Genomic DNA, 17,035 nt, shown 5'->3' with positions numbered 1-17,035 from the left:
GGGAGGGGAGGGGAGGGGAGGGGAGGGAAGAAGGAAGGAAGAGAGAAAAAAGGATAGAAAGAAAGAAGAAAGGAAAAAGATCAAGGAAAAAGATTGAGGGAGGGAGGGAGGGAGGAAGGGAAGAAGGGAGGAAGGAAGGAAGGAAGGAAGGAAGGAAGGAAGGAAGGAAGGAAGGAAGTTACAAGTAGGACAAATGAAGGAAAGGCACACAGCAACACAGCAGCAGAATTAGATTCTGTAAAAGTAATTCAGTGTTAAAGATCCCCAGAGACGGAATGGCTCAATTCTCAAAGGATGGAGTATTGACCACTTTTTTCAGAAGATGTTAAAGCCCTGACTAGAAGTTCTTGGCACAGCTTGTACAAAATTAACTCAAGCACAAGATAGGTGGTAGGACTAGATAATTTTGAAAGTCCCCCCCCCGCCGCCAACCTCAAGATTCCAATATTCAAACATTTTTCTGTGGTACAAAGTAGGTTCTTGCAAAAGACTTTCTCTTATAAAAACTGAAAACAAATAGTCAGCCTCGGGAGGTGATCCAAGTTTTTAGGAATCCCTAAGAGAATCTTCTATTTTGTTGCATGTTTGCTCTTTAGAGAACTAATCTCCTTCCCCAGGAATGTATTAATATCTGTTTGTCCTCTGCTATACTGGCTGACTTTGGGAATTTGCACACAGCACACTTTATCTTGCTAAATATAATAGCATGCCCAGCATTCTTCCTTTATGAGAAATCCCTATTCACTTTCATAAATTATGTGAATGGATCTGAAGCATACTTTGCTTTCTTCAGTAGAAACTATTCCCAAAAGTAGCCTGAAAACATGCCAAATATCTGAAAACATGCAAATAATACATATCTGATATTGATATGTATTATTATTATTGGGTGAATGTTGAATCCAAGGCAAATTTAGAACACTCCTGAACAAATCCTTCCTCCTCCCACAGTCCAGTTACAGGAAGCTCAAGGAAATCAGAATAATTTTAATACTTGCCTAAGCAAGCTGTGACTATCCAAGTAGATCTACTAAAACAAAAACCACAGTAGAACATTTAAAAATCTAATATAAATTAGATGTAGTATGATAAATATTTCTCTGATTTAATAAATATATTTAAAATATATAAGTATAAATACAGAGAACAAAATTTGAGTTGCTGGAGGGTGTATGGGGCAGTAAGAAGGGCACTTTTCAGAATCAGTCCTGGGATGAATCACTGGGTTCTACTCCTGAAGTCAAGATTATACTGTATGTTAACTAACTTGAATATAATTTTTTTAATGTTTCTCTCCCATAATGTGAGTCTGAGTGTTAGAGTGTTTGTTTTGAGTTTATTATATATGCCTAGCCCATCTTTTAATGACCAAATGCAATTATTGTTTACTGTGGTACAAAGAAAGATGACCAAAATCCCTAAATCCTGAATTCTTTCCAGTCATATACAGAAGCCTCTACCATGCACAGCATGTTCCCTAACAGATATGTTCATAAAGAAGACCCTTAGAGTAAACACAAGTTTATTGTTAACTAGGGCTTTGGCCCCAAATACCCATCTGGACTCCTTCCCTGGTGAACTGGCCTGGACCTCATATGAGCTTGGCAGATTCATCTTGTCCCTTGGGCTAAAGATTAATTTAAAAAATCCCCAACAGCTAATTCTTGATTCTTTTCCCAAGTCTTAGTCTGATACTAGCCTCTGACAAAGTCTCTGCTCTGGCAAAGATTACATCTGCCCAGAAGAGGCAAGTTTTCCTAACTCATAAAGTCTTTCTATACCCTTGTGTTGTCCAAAACAATAGCCACTATTCATATATGACTTTCTATATACCTGTACTCTCTAAAACAATAGCCACTGTTCACCTTAACATGTTAAATTAATTAAAGTTAAATAAAATTTAAAATTCAGCTTCTTGGTTGGTTGTACTGCCATATGTGGCCAGTGGCTAGTGTATAGAACATTTTCATCATGCTATATTGGACAGTGCTGCTCTAGGATCCCATTTTGTTCTTGGGCAAACCTCGGTTTCAGAATTAAGCAGACTTTATCTTCTGCTAATGATCTGAGTGTGCAATTGTTTACTCATTTATTCATTCAATGAATATTTATCAATTTTTTTCCTAGCTGCTGGATATATAATCCTGAACAAACATAGTACCTGTTCTCATGGAGCTTATGTTCTAGTGGGAAAACCAATAACAAACAAGTAAACAGCTAATAGAAAAGATTACTTGTTATGAATTTCAATGCTAGTGTACCTCTCTTTTAGCCTCAAAGTAACAAGGTGTTTCTGTTTCATTCAAGTGAGCCCATCCCATCAGCAGTTGGTCTTTCTCTTTACACTCTTCAGATGGCAAACACTGATGGTTTTAGGATATACTTAAGTCTAGTGGTTTTTTGGTCTTTTCTTCTTTAGAATTTCTGCCCACAGCTTAATTTTTGCCCATGTCCTTGATTCACTCACAAAGGGTTCTCCAGGCTTTATCATTTCGGTTATTACATTTTTAGGTGTGACTGCTCTTAACTATTTATATCCCCAAATAGTACAACAAACTACTAGACATCCCCTCTTGGAAGACTCCACCCCTAGCTTCTTAAATTTTGTCATTAGATCTTCAGAATGTCTCTTGCCCCAATGTATCTCTTCTATTTCCAGTGGGCCACACAATCTAAACTGTCATTACTCATACCTGAATTACTAAAACAACCTCCCTGAAAGGATTAATGTCTCAATTTCCCTTCCTTGTAATAATCCTGCATATTAAATCATGGTTAATCATAAAACCGCCTGTGATTTCCCCTCTCTGTTTTCTCTGTATTTGAAAACAGCTCTCTTGCCATGACCCCCACCCCCTTAAAATGTATGCCTATGCCAGGTTCATCTTCCTCTCCTCCCTGGTTGGGATCATCTCCCAGCTGCTGAGACTACTGACTCTCTGCAGTGGTACTAAAAGAACCAACACTGACAAATGAGAGCCTCAGCAGCCTGGCAGCCCCATCTCCCCCAGTCTCACTTATCCCCAGTAGCAGCTTCCAAAATGGCACTATTCCAAGGGACACTGACCCAGCAGCTAAATATACTGGGATTGGAGTTGCCATGGTCAGAGATGCTGACTATAGGGCTAGGATTGGGACTGTGTCCGCTAGCATCATCATTGGTTGTGCCCAGAACCCTTCTCTGAAGCAACAGTTTCCTCTGCCATTCTGGAGGCCCTGAGGGTCTTTTCCCTGATGGTGGCCTTTCTTTTCCTCTTAGCCATTGGAGGAGCCATCTCTACCTCCCATACGTAGTTCTTTCTTCCACACCTCCCATGTCATATATACTTCTTTCCCTATACCTCCCCGTCCAGCCTAGGAAAAGTGATTGGCTCAGAGTTCAAGAGAAGAAATACAAATAACAAAAATAATGACCAGTCATTACCCTACTCAAGAATTCACACTGGCTCCTTATTGGCTGTAGAATCAAGTTTCTTTTTCATGAACTTATTACTTTGAAAAGATAAGGCTAAAACTGAAGATTCATTTGGAAGTAAGTATTATAACCTGTTTAATCTCTGAAAATTATTTTAGATTTTTTCGGCTCACATACCACTCAGCTCTATGGCATATTACCTTCTTGCCTATGTCTCCTTATTTTATCTAGTTAAAACTTTCCTAATCATTTTCCTCTCACCATTCCCACAAACTCTTCTTCCATCACACACACACACGTACACACACACACACACATACACGTGGGGGAGGGGCTTTTAGAGATAATTTACTGAGTTCACTGAACAAACGGTAATTTTAGGAAGCACAAGCAAACTTTTTCAGCATTAGTCTGGCCAATTTTATATACCTTTCTCATATCTTTGCCACCCACATTAATTCTAGACTGTGTCTTTTTCCATCAGGTCCCAAGCTCAAAAACTTGAGTAAGTCACTGAATGACTTTCTGAGGGCAAATTTTGGGTCAACATCCACAAACTAAAACCATCTCAGCTTTTAACCAAAAGATCTAGTGGTGATTAATAATTTCACCACTAGCTAGGATGATAAAAAATACAAAAGCCAAACTCTTTAAAATAAAGAGGTATAATTTATATAACATTGTATTTATTTCAGGTATACAACATGATTCAATATTTATATACACTGGGGAATTATCACCACAATAAGTCTAGTTACTATCTGTCACCATACAAAGCTACAATCTTTTTTCTTGTGATAAGAACTTTTGCAGGGCATCTGAGTGGCTCAGTTGGTTAAGAATCCGACTTCAGCTCAGATCATGATCTCATGGTTTGTAGGTTTGAGCCCCATGTTAGGCTCTGTGCTGACAGCTCAGAGCCTGGAACCTGCTTCAAATTCTGTGTATCCCTCTCTCTGCCCCTCCCCTGCTTGTGCTCACTTGCTGCCTCTTTCAAAAATGAATAAACATTAAAAATTTTTAATTTATTCTTTCAGCAACTTTCAAATATGCAGTATGCTATTACTAACTGTAGTTACTGTGCTTAGCATTACATGCCCCACAACTTGCTTATTTTATAATTTGAAGTTTTTAACCTCTAGACCCCCTTCACCTATCCTGACCACTCCTCAACGCCTCTTCCCTAGCAACCACTTGTTCTGTTCTCTGTACCTGTGAGATTACTTCTGTTTTGTTTTCTTTGTCCATTTGTTTTCTTTTTTAGATTCCTATATAAGTAAAATCATATACCATTTGTCTTTCTCTGATTTATTTCATTTAGCATAATTCCCTTAAGCTTCATCCATGTTGTTGCAAATGGCAAGATTTCCTTCTTTTTATGGCCAAGTAGTATTCCATTGTATATAAGTACGACATCTTCCTTACGCATTCATCTATTAATGGACATTTAGGTTGTTTCCAAATCTTGACTATTCTAAATAATGCTGCAATGAGCATAGGGGTACATACATCTTTGCAAATTAGTGTTTTCATATTCTTAGGATAAATACCTAGTAGTAGAATTGCTGAATCACCTGGTAGTTCCTTTTTCTTTTTCTTTTTTTTTTTCTTTTGGAGGAGGAACCTCCATACTGTTTTCCATAGTAGCTGCTTCAGTGTACATTTCTACCAGTAGTGCACAGGAGCCCCTTTTTCTCCACATCCTTGCCAACAACTGTTATTTCTTGTATTTTTGATGACAATCATCATAACAAGCATGAGGTAGTATTTTATTGTAATTTTGACTTGTATTTTCCTATAATTAGTGATATTTAGCACCTTTTCATGTGCCTATTGGACATCTGTAGGTCTACTTTGGAAAAAGGTCTACTCAGTTCCTTTGCCATTTTTTAATTGGATTCTTTGCTTTTTGGCTATTGAGTTATATGAGTTCTTTATTTTTTGAATCTTAACTCCTTTTCAGATATTTGATTTGCAAATATTTTCTCCCACTCAATAGGTAGACTTTTTATTTTGTTGATGATTTTCCTCCGCTGTACAAAAGCTTGTTAGTTTCATACAGTCCCATTTGTTTATATTTGCTCTTTTTGTTTTTGCAGTCAGGTCCAAAAAATCACTGCCAAGACTAATATAAAGGAGTTTATGACCTATGTTTTCTTCTATGAGTTTTATGGTTCCAGGTCTCATGTTCAAATCTTTAACCCACTACTTTATTGTAATCTCAAATGAAATATTTATCTTCTATGTATTTGAGATGTCCAAATAGCAAAACTGATTTAAGTGGAAAGATTCCTTATTAGAATGTTCTAGTTACCTTTCAAAAATACCTGTTTCATTTTTTATGAGGGTTAAATGTGTAAAAGAAAAGTCAAGTCTCATTTATTATAAAAGAGGTTTTTTATAATCTTTCTGTCTATCATGTTTCTGTCATATGTTATTGCAGTTGAATAATTCTTATAGTTATATACAGTATCTCCTTACAACTATACTATACTTAACTATACTAGTTAACTTATGTTTAAAGTTACTAAAACTCAGGGTACCCGGGTGGCTCAGTTGGTTAAGCATCTGACTCTTGATTTTAGTTCAGGTCATGATCTCACAAGATCAAGACCTGTGTCAGGCTCATGCAATACACCATAAGACAGTGCAGAGCCTGCTTGGGATTCTCTCCCTTTCTCTGCCCCTCCGCAGCTCAAGTGCAGTCTCTCTCAAAATAAATAAATAAACATTTTTAAAAAATAAAGTTACTAAAACCTGTTTTTTTACTTTTTCTGCATAATAGTTACTATTTCTGTTCTAATATACTAGTCTCTGAGAAGCTACATAGACTTTTATATTTGCTACTCAGATCCCTTGAAAAATATTCAAAATTATTAATATACGCAGATGTATATACAATATAATATAAATAATATAAACAATATCCCTAAACAATACTAGATCATAGTAAATCAATGTTTAACCCATTTCCCAATACCATTTTACAGGAGCTTCAGGTCACTGGAATTAATTGCATTGACTTCGAAGAACACAGAAGGTGTATGTTATATCACAGGTCACAGGCAAAGCCTTAATTGTGCTTAAACGCTTCTGTATCTGTATGACAGTATTTATTTAACAAACACATATAGCACTTGCTATGCCAGGCACTGTTCTAAGTCTTTGATAAATGTTAATTTTTTATCCTCATAAAAACCTTGTGAATTAGGTAATAGTATTATACCCATTTTAAAAATGGGGGAGCTCAGCATAAGAGTAGTTAAGTGTCTTGCTCAAGTCCCTAGAGATAGTAATTGGCAAAGTCAGAATTTGAACCTAGAAATATCGTGGCTGCTCCCACACAAACACCAAAGGTGTCCTTGATCTCTGCCTCCTGTCCCCGCCCCGGCTTGGGTGCCTTCCTGGTGTGTACCCACCCAGCTTTGAACCTTCTATGGCTGCACCTACCATGATTTCTGCATGTTTAATAAGTTCTTTAATGGCAAGGAACATGTCTTGTTCACAGTTGTAGCTCTGACGTATGTACCTTATGCTGATAAAGCATTATTATAAATCATCCAGTAGCCAAAGAGTTAAACTGATTTCTTATCAAGTTATGGTACCTATAATAAATTTCTTCTCTTTACCCATGGGAGTAGGCACACTTTCCAATTTTAAAATTACCAAGTGTGTTGAAACTGGCTTGTGATTTAAAGGAAATGATACTGCAGAAAAATACATTAATGAATGGCTCACCCCCATGTTGGCACAGAGCTTTCAAAATTTGGGGTGTTTCAAACCTAACGACACTAAAGTCCCTCATCTGAAGAAATGCCAAAACAACTGCACTGAGCATTTCAAGCTCAAAGTCAAAGACTATGTACCAACCTATTATAACAAAACACTTCCATCAAAACCTGGCAGCAAGAAAACAATTGCCAGCTAGCACATTGCTCTCCATGAGAGAAGATGTTATGTCATTTTGTGCAAAGGACCTCAAAACACCTTGTCAGTTTAACAGGATTTCGATACACCATGAGAAGCCTTTCACATACCACTTTAAGCATTTCCAGGAAAATTGCCATAGAAGCTCTCAAGGTACAATAATTTGAACCTAACTAGACTTAGTAACCAACACAAACTATAACTTTTCTAAAATGTTTACCTCTTTATAAGTGGATGAATTTGTTAGAAGAGTCATACTACTCTTGGAAAATACAGTTCTGCAGAGAAACAATGATGTATTTTCATTCAGCAATATTTACTTGATGAATTGTTAATTATTTACTTATTATGTGCTAGGTACTCTATTGATTATACTTATATGTATATATGTATATGTATACGTGTAAATCCTTTATCTGGCAGTAATTACTAACTGCATTTTTTCATTGAGTTAGTAATTTCCAGATATTTTGGTCAAGTTTAACAGCATTAGGCACTAATGTATGCATGGGAAAGAAGAACAGAATTATAGCTTGACAAATAATTCTATATTTTCTCTTGTATAGCAAGAACATACATAAGTGTACATCAGTTTAAAATTTTTTAATGTTTTATTTATTTCTGAGAGAGAGACAGACAGCGTGAGCAGGGGAGGGTCAGAGAGAGAGGGAGACACAGAATCCGAAACAAGCTCCAGGCTCTGAGCTAGCTGTCAGCACAGAGCCCGACGCGGGGCTCAAACCCATGAGCTCTGAGATCATGATCTGAGCCAAAGTCGGATGCTTAACTGATTGAACCACCCAGGCGCCCCAGTATATGTCAGTTTAAACATGGAGTTTGAATGTTCTGATTAACTGTTCATTTTGCATGTTTGCCTGATTTGAGCAGTAAATTCACTGAAATAGTCAAATGGTCTTTGGCACAGAGGTGCCATAGGTCCACAAAACAAGAAAGCTGAATAGGCATTGGAAGACCAACTCCTTCCTAAACCACAAGCTCCTGAAGAAAAGAACCATGAATTCTGTAGCTCTGGGGCTAGATATATTTCCTGGCATTGACTTTCATCAATATATGATTACTTGAATGAATGAATGACCCAGGTAACTCTCTGTAACAGATAAAACTATATCCTATATCTCATTTATAAAAAATTTCCAGAGATACCAGACATAAAGATGGGCATTTGGTTACTACCCTTATAATATTAGCCTTTCTTAAATGAAGGAGTTATATTGAGGGTCTTAAGGCAAAATCATTAAAGCTAATTAGATCAATTAACCAAGAGAAGCTATAACTTTACTAATAGCTATTAATTTCAGTGAGATTTCCTTTACAGTCTTAACCTTTCCTGACTGTTTTTTTTAACAATTTTTATTTATTAGTTTTTATTTTAATTCCAATATAGTTAACATACAGTGTTGTATTATTTTCAGGTATATAAAATCATGATTTGACAATTCTATACATTACTCAGTGCTCATTATGACAAGTACACTCTTTAATCCCCATCACCTATTTCACCCATCCTACCACCCACCGCCCCTCTGGTAACCATCAGTTTGTTCTCCATAGTTAAGAGTTTGTTTCTTGCATGCTTTCTCTCTCTCTCTTTCCCACTATACCCCCTTTTTTCTCTTTGCTCATTTGTTTTGTTTCTTATAGTCCACATATGAGTGAAATCATACGGTATTTGTCTTTCCTGACTTACTCTGTTTTGTTTTTGTTTTTACATTTTATCTTTTAGCTATTCCAATTATTCAGTTAGAGGTTAACAAAACGATAAAGTATAACTCTGCTTCTTTGTTACCATCTAAATTCTATTAACAATGCATGCTTATTCAAGCTTATCCCCTATTTACACCTTTCATAACATTATAATATGAAATTTCCACTTCCAGTCATGTTGTATGGCACCCTTTCTATTAGAATACATATTTGCCTCATCTCCCAGCTACATTGTAACCAGAATTAAAGACCTAAATGTGAGACCTGAAACCATAAAAATCGTAGAAGAAAGTACAGGCAATAACTTCTCTGACATCAGTTGTAGTAACTTTTTTCTAGATAGATCCCATGAGGCAAGGGAAATAACAGCAAAAATAAACTATTGGGACTACATCAAGATTAAAAGCTTCTGCACAGTGAAGGAAACAATCAACAAAAGTAAAAGGCAATCTATGGAATGGAAGAAGATACTTGTAAACAACATATCAAATACAGGGTTAGTATCCAAAATATATAAAGAGCTGATATAACTCAATACCCCCCAAAAACAAATAATTCTATTTAAAAATGGATAGAAGACATGAACAAACATTTCTTCAAAGAAAACATATAGATAGCCAATAGACATATAAAAAGATGCTCATCATCACTTATTGTCAGGAAAATGCAAATCAAAACTACGATGAGATATCACTTCACACACATCAGAATGGCTAAAATAAAAAATACAAGGAACAACAGGTGTTGGCAAGGATGTGGAGAAAAAGGAACCCTCTTGCACTGCTGGTAGGAATGCAGACTGGTGTAGTCATGCTGGAAAACAATATGGAGGTTCCTCAAAAAATTAAAAATAGAACTACCCTTGGATCTAGCAATCACACTACTGGATATTATTTAAAAAAATACAAAAATACTAATTCAATGGGATACATTTACCCCTACATTTATAACAGCATTATTTACAATAGCCAAGATATGGAAGCAGCCCAAGTATCCATCAAATGATGAATGGAATAGGAAGATGTGAGTTTATCGATGATAGATAGATAGATAGATAGATAGATAGATAGATAGATAGATAGATAGATATAAAGGAATATTTTCATCCATAAAAAAGAATGGAATCTTGCCATTTGCAATGGCATAGATACAGCTAGAAAAGTATAATGCTAAGCTAAATCAGTCAGAGAAAGAGAAATACCATATGATTTCACTCATATGTGGAATTTAAGAAACAAAACCAATGAGCATAAAGAAAAAGAAAGAAACAAACCAAGAAACTGAATGTTATCAGAGGGAAGGTGGTAGGGGGAATGGGTGAAACAGGTGTTGGGGATTAAGGACTGCACTTGTCATGACAAGTACTGGGTGATGTATGGAATTGTTGAATCACTACATTATATACCTGAAACTAATGTAACATTGTATATGTTAACTAACTAGAATAAAAATAAAAACTTAAAAAAAAGAACTTACTATATTTAAATAGATTTCAACTAATCTGTAAGGATAAAATGTGATATAATTTTTAAATAAATAAATTGTAAGCCAGAGCAGGGGCCAGCTTCGCACCCCTTTGTTGCTGCCCTCACACCATGGCAGAATACACACTACTATATCTACTCCAAGGGCATGTTTAGGAGAGTAATATAGGACTGCAAAAATGGGGGGACAGGAGGCAGAGAAAAGTATACCAAAGCCCTCTACTGGAAAATTGAATTAAAACTCCCAAGAGAAGTGAAATACTCTTCTTTATCTCTTTAAAATTTATACATAATCAAATTCCACTAGTGCTAACCTGACAGCATTGGCATCATGTAATATTCATTGTGTCAGACACTGTTGTTTGGCCAACCAAAGAGACATTTTCAGGCCTCAACCACCTTCTTCTGCAATTAGGAAACTAAAGCTTACTTTCCCTGCTTCTTTTGGAGTCAAGAGTGCCCATGTGACACAGTTTGGCTGGCATTGCCACATCCACCCTTTTTCTATCCTGAACATATGATGCCTGGACATGCATGGTACATTTTGTGAAGCAAAAAGTATAAAAATGAAAAGTCAACTTACTAAGGACAGTGAAACATAGGATAAATAGTAGTATTATTGAGCAACGAAACCAGTGCAAGCAATCGCCTACCCTCAGGTAGCTTGATGTGAGAAAAAAAACAAAGATTTTGTTTGTGTAAGCTACTGTTACAGCTAAATGCCTTCCAACTACAGTTATGGCTGAAATGACTGAAATTCTGGTTCTACCTTTTTCTAATTATGACTTTTGTTAATTTTCTAAATATCCCTAAGCTCAGTTTCTCATCTATAAAATGGGCATAAGTATAATTGCTCCCACAGAATTGTCATGAACTATGGTTTAAAAAATATGAAATAATGCATGTAAAGTAACTGGATTGCACTTGGCACATAGTCATACTCTCAAACATTAAAAACACATTTTAATACTATAATATACACACCCAGGAGAGTTTTTAAAATAAAAGTTGTAGGGCACCTGGCTGGCTCAGTCAGTAGAGCATGCAACTCTCAGTCTCAGGGTTGTTGAGTTTGAGCCCCACACTGGGTCTAGAATTACTTAAGAAAATATTTTCAGAAGTAGAAGTTGCTTCTTTTCTCCCAAATAATTGCATATAAAAATTAAATATTTAAGGTGTCAGAGAATTCAATTCTTTATAATCCTCACTCTTTTTTTTTTTTTTTACTTTTTATGTTTTATTTATTTTGAGAGAGAGAGAGTGAGCAGGGGAGGATCAGAGAGAGAGGGAGACACAGAATCTCAGAGAAAGGAAGATACAGAATCTGAAACAGGCCCTAGGCTCTGAGCTCTGAGCGAATATCAGCACAGAGTGCGTCCCGGGGCTCAAACCCATGAACCATGAAATCATGACCTGAGCCGAAGTCTCAGCTTAACCGACTGAGCCACCCAGGTGCCCCAATTCTCACTCTGTTTTATCTCTTAGGTCAAGACATCTACAATTAGCATTAAAATGCACAAATAATACGTGTGATTAAAGTAAGTGGTACAAATATTAACTAAAAACTGTAATTAAACTTTTGTCACAGAAAAGTAACCTATTTTCCTCAGCACAAGGATAGAGTGAAATGGCCTGCAGTTCCCCCACAACTTTCTCTCACCACATCACCCAGAAACCCGAGGCTCTATGAATCTTTAGTGTCTCATTCTTCGGTTATTTTCAGGACATTCAACCATGTCTCTTGGATGACTGAAGAAGACAGCAGGTCTCTGGTTTTTGCTTTGTTTGTTTTAGTCATAAGCATTTTTAGCTTCACTTCAACATGATCATCATTCCAACTATTTCTTTGGAAGCTTATCTCGCCAAGCCAATAAAAGACTGTATTCCCAAGCCTAGAGACTTTCCATTTATAGCTTTCCATTAAGCCTCTTAAAGGTAGGTATTTAATTCTAATTAAATATTTAAAAGGTAGGTCCTTTCATGAAATGGCTTTTTTGTTAATTCAAAAAGAGATAATTATTTATACTTCAAAATCCTTTCTAATAGGATTTGGGTTGACCTACAACAAAAGACACAAATAGATTAAGATTGTTAAAATACATCAAAACATATCAAAGCACTGGAAAAGATGATGCAAGCATAAAAATCATTGTGATTATGCACAAAATTTAGCCCTGAGCTTCCATGAGACTCAGGCAAAAATGAAAATATAATTGATTAAGCAATTTTCATTACTTTGTAAAGCAGATCTGTACTATTTTTATATAATAATTCTAAGTGTGGTGTTGGTACAAAATTCCAGTAGGAATTTATCTTTTGGGCCTTTCTTCAAGGAAAATTGAGTTTCATAATACACAGTATTTTCATCAATGAGGTTCAGTAGCTGCTTTGAACTTCAATAAAAGTCAATAGCATGACATTATGCCAGTAATTTTAAAATTATTTTTAGCCATGGAACCTAGAAAATAAAATATTATACAGCAGCTCAATATATAAAATACATAAATGAGCACTTCTTTAACTGAAACTGAGTTAAGGGGCCTGAAGCTACCATAATCACTGATTACAGAATCTGGGTAAAGAAAAGGCCTATGTAGCCAGTAAGCTGATCATATTAGCTACAAATATAAAAATGCAAATCAATGTTCTGCAGCTAATATAACACTTAATAGTAAAAAGATTTCATGTTATTTCCATAAGACTGGAGACAAGACAAAGGTATCTACTCACAGCAGGTCTCAGCCAATGCAATAAAGCACAGGGGTGGGTGGCGGGGGGAGGGGGAGAGGAAGGACTATAAAGAAAACAGATAGGAAAGGAAAGAGCAAAGCTATCTTTATTCACAAACAACCTGATTGGATATATAGAAAATCTTAAGAATAAAAAAAAAGAGCAATCAATCAATCAATCAATCAATTTTAAAAAAGAATTTTAAAAAAGCCATTAGAACAAACAAGTTAATTGAATAAGATTGCAAGATAGAAGATCAACTGACAAATACATTTGTATTTTTATATACAAACAACAATTGAAAATAAGACAAAAAATACATTTATAAAAGCATCTAAAAACCATGATATACTAAGAAATAAATTTAACAAAGTGTGTTCATAGGCAGTACACATAAAACTACAAAATATTACTGAGGAAAATTAAATAAGATTTAGATGAGAAGACTGCTTGAAGACTGAATTGTATCTCACTAAAATTCAGGTGTTGAAGCCCTAATTCCCTAAGTGATGGTACTGAAGATGTGACCTTTGGGAGGCAATTAGGTTAGCATCCAGAACTGTAAGAAAATTAATTTTTTTTTAAGCCATCTAGTCTATGATATTTTGTTATGACATCCCAAGCCAAGACAGAGATATACCATGTTCCTGGATCACAATACTCAAAGTTGTTAAGATATCAATTCATTCCAAATTTTTCTACAAATTCAGCATAATTTCAATTAAAATCCCAGCAGGCCCACATGGTCCAGAAATTCCACTCCTAGACATATACCTAAAGTAACTGAAAATAGGGATTCAGAGAGATATGTGTATGCCAATGTTTACTGCAGCATTATTAAGAACAGCCAAAAGGTAGAAACAACTTAAGTGTCCTTCAACAGACAAATGGCTTAATAAAATATGCTGTATACATACAGTGAAATACTATTCAGCGATAAAAAGAATGAAATTCTGGCACATGCTACAATATGAATGAATCTTGAAAAACATTATTACTAAGTGAAATAAACCAGGTACAAAAGGACAAATATGGTATGATTACATTTATTTATATGAAATATTTAGAATAGGCAAATTCATATAGAGAGAAAGTAGATTAGAGATTACCAGGGGCTGGGAAGTATTGGGCATTACTGCTTAATGGGTATAGAGTTTTGTTTGAAGTCATGGAAATTTTTGGAAATACTGGTGATAGCTGTACAACATTGTAAATATAATTAATGCCACTGAATTAAATACCTAAAAATGGGCAAAATGGCAAAGTTTATGTTATATATATCTACTACTATAAAGAAAACAATTTCCAAAAAAAAATCCTAGGAAGCTTTTCCATAGGAATATACAAGTTGATTGTAAAATATACATAAAAATAGCCAGAATCATTTTGAAAAGAAGTAAGTTGGAGAACTTATATTACCTGACCTAAAGATTCACTATAACACCTCAACAGTCAAGACAGTGTAGTATTTCTGTAAGAGTGGATATAGGAAGGGTGTAAGAGAACATAGTGTCCAGAAATAGAGTCATATTTGATCAATTACTTTTCAACAAAGTGCCAATGTAATTCAATAGGGAGAGAAATCTTTCAATGAATGGTAAAAACATCTGTATATGCACATGAATAAATGACTTTGATCTTTCCTCACATCATAGACAAAATTAACACAAAACGGATCATAGACATAAATGTAAAAAGTAAAATTATAAGTCTCCTAAATAGAATAATTTAGAAACTCCAAACTTCAGTTGGAGTTTTAAATATGATCTTCACAATCTCCATTAAGAAAAAAATGAAAAGATAAGCCACAAACCAGAAGCTGGGATTAAACATTTATATATATTTTATCTATATATTTAGACATTTACACATATACATATATAATTTATCTATATTTAATACATAGTTTTAATTTATTATAGTTTCTATTATATGTATAATACATATATACACATACAAATAGATACAGATATATCAAGTGGTATGGAGTATGTGTATATAGGGATACAAGAACTTGTATCCAGAATTTAATAACCTATAACTTACTAAGAAGACAAAAATTCATTTTAAAAATTGTTGGGACATCTGGATAGCTCAGTCAGTTAAGCATCTGAGTCTTGGTTTTGGCTCAGGTCATAATCTCATGGTTTATGGGTTAGAGCCCCATGTAGGGCTCCACACTGACAGCACACAGAGGCTGCTTGAGATTTCTCTCTCCCTCTCTCTCTGCCCTACCACCATTCGTGCATACTCTCGCACTCTCTCTCAGAGTAAATAAATAAACTTTTAAAAAATTGTCAAGTGAAGGGCACCTGGACAGCTAAGTCTATTAAGTGTCCGACTCTTGATTTCAGCTCAGATCATGATCTCAGGGTTGGTGAGTTGGAGCCCTGCATCAGACTCTGTGCTAACTGTAGAGCCTACTTGGGATTCTCTCTCTCCTCACTCTCTACCCCCTTATTCGTGTTCTTGCTCTCTCTCTCTCTCAAAATAAATAAACATTTTTAAAAATTTAAAAAATAAAAATTGTCAAGGGATATGAACACAATTTGTAAGAGAAGATCCACAAATGGCCACTAAGTACACCAAAGAATATAAAACTACACTAGTCAACAGGAGAATGCAAATTTAAATAACAGTAAGATATCACTACAAACCCACTAGAATGAGTAACAATAAAAATACTAGAGCAGGTGGAAATCTCACACCATGCTAGTGTGAAAGCAAAATGGTGTAATGACTTTGTAAGGCAGTTTGGTAGATTTTTATAGTTAAACATATATCTGTCACAAGGTCTCACAATCCCAAGAGTAATTAAATCCCATAATTATAGCTGATTTATTCATAATAGCCCAAACCCTGGAAAACAACCTAACTACCCATCAATAAGGGAATACATAACCAAATTGTGAGATACCCATTCAATGCACTACTATTCAGCAATAAGAATAAACAGACTATTTTACCACTGATACATGCAAATAAATGGGTAAATTTCAAAAACATTTTACTGAGCAAAAGAATATATGTATACTGTATCATTCCATTTACATGGAATTCTAAAAAAAATCTATAATGACAGAAAACTGATCAGTGGTTGCTCAAGGCTGTGGCTTGAGGGGTAAAAGAGAGGGGTGACTGCAAAGTGGCATGAGGGAAACTTTTTGGGTAATGAAAATATTCTATGTCTATTCTATATTCTTGTCAAAATTTATCTAACTCTATACTTAGAATAGATGCATTTTATTGTAAATCATACCTCGATAAAAGTCTGAAAAGTGGAAATAAATACCTACAACCATTGCTAAACCCACATCATGTACTTGCTAAGGTTGTGACAAAATGGACTGTCAAAGCAACACGGCCAAGCACACCCACAGGTAAGCTGAAGTGTGGGTGTAAATTCAGTTTGAGGATAAACAGAATTCTGAGTCACTGGCAGCACCAGGGGCAATCTCTTGCTCATGCCCAGCTGGGAAATGTCCGCATTTTTTTTCTACCATCAGTGTACTTATTCCACGGAAACAGCTCAACAGCCAGGAGAATGTCATTGCAGTATCTTCCTCCTCAAAGAAGGTGGTCCTTGAAACAGGACTCAGAAAGTCCCTACCTGGACAGCTCTCCAGAGGATACATTATTTAGTATAAACTATTTGATCTGGGGTGATAATAGATGTTTGTGTATTTTGGTCACTTCCATTACTTCCCTAAACAGGACAGCATACTAATTCTTAATAAACCACCCCCCCCCCCGC

General features: G+C 35.4%; 1 protein-coding gene and 1 pseudogene across 3 annotated transcripts in view; one reads left to right on the top strand and one right to left on the bottom strand.

Annotated features, from left to right (window-relative positions):
• The window catches only part of LOC144237044 (ATP synthase F(0) complex subunit C2, mitochondrial pseudogene), an 11,057-nt pseudogene extending 7,763 nt beyond the window's left edge, over window positions 1-3,294 (top strand).
• The window catches only part of GRM8 (glutamate metabotropic receptor 8), a 739,885-nt gene that overhangs the window by 480,062 nt on the left and 242,788 nt on the right, over window positions 1-17,035 (bottom strand). The window lies entirely within an intron of this gene.

Source organism: Crocuta crocuta, unplaced genomic scaffold (genome assembly GCF_008692635.1).
Source record: "Crocuta crocuta isolate KB4526 unplaced genomic scaffold, BGI_CrCroc_1.0 scaffold266, whole genome shotgun sequence".
In the NCBI taxonomy this organism is placed as follows: domain Eukaryota; kingdom Metazoa; phylum Chordata; class Mammalia; order Carnivora; family Hyaenidae; genus Crocuta; species Crocuta crocuta.
This window is presented reverse-complemented; position numbering and strand designations above follow the sequence as displayed.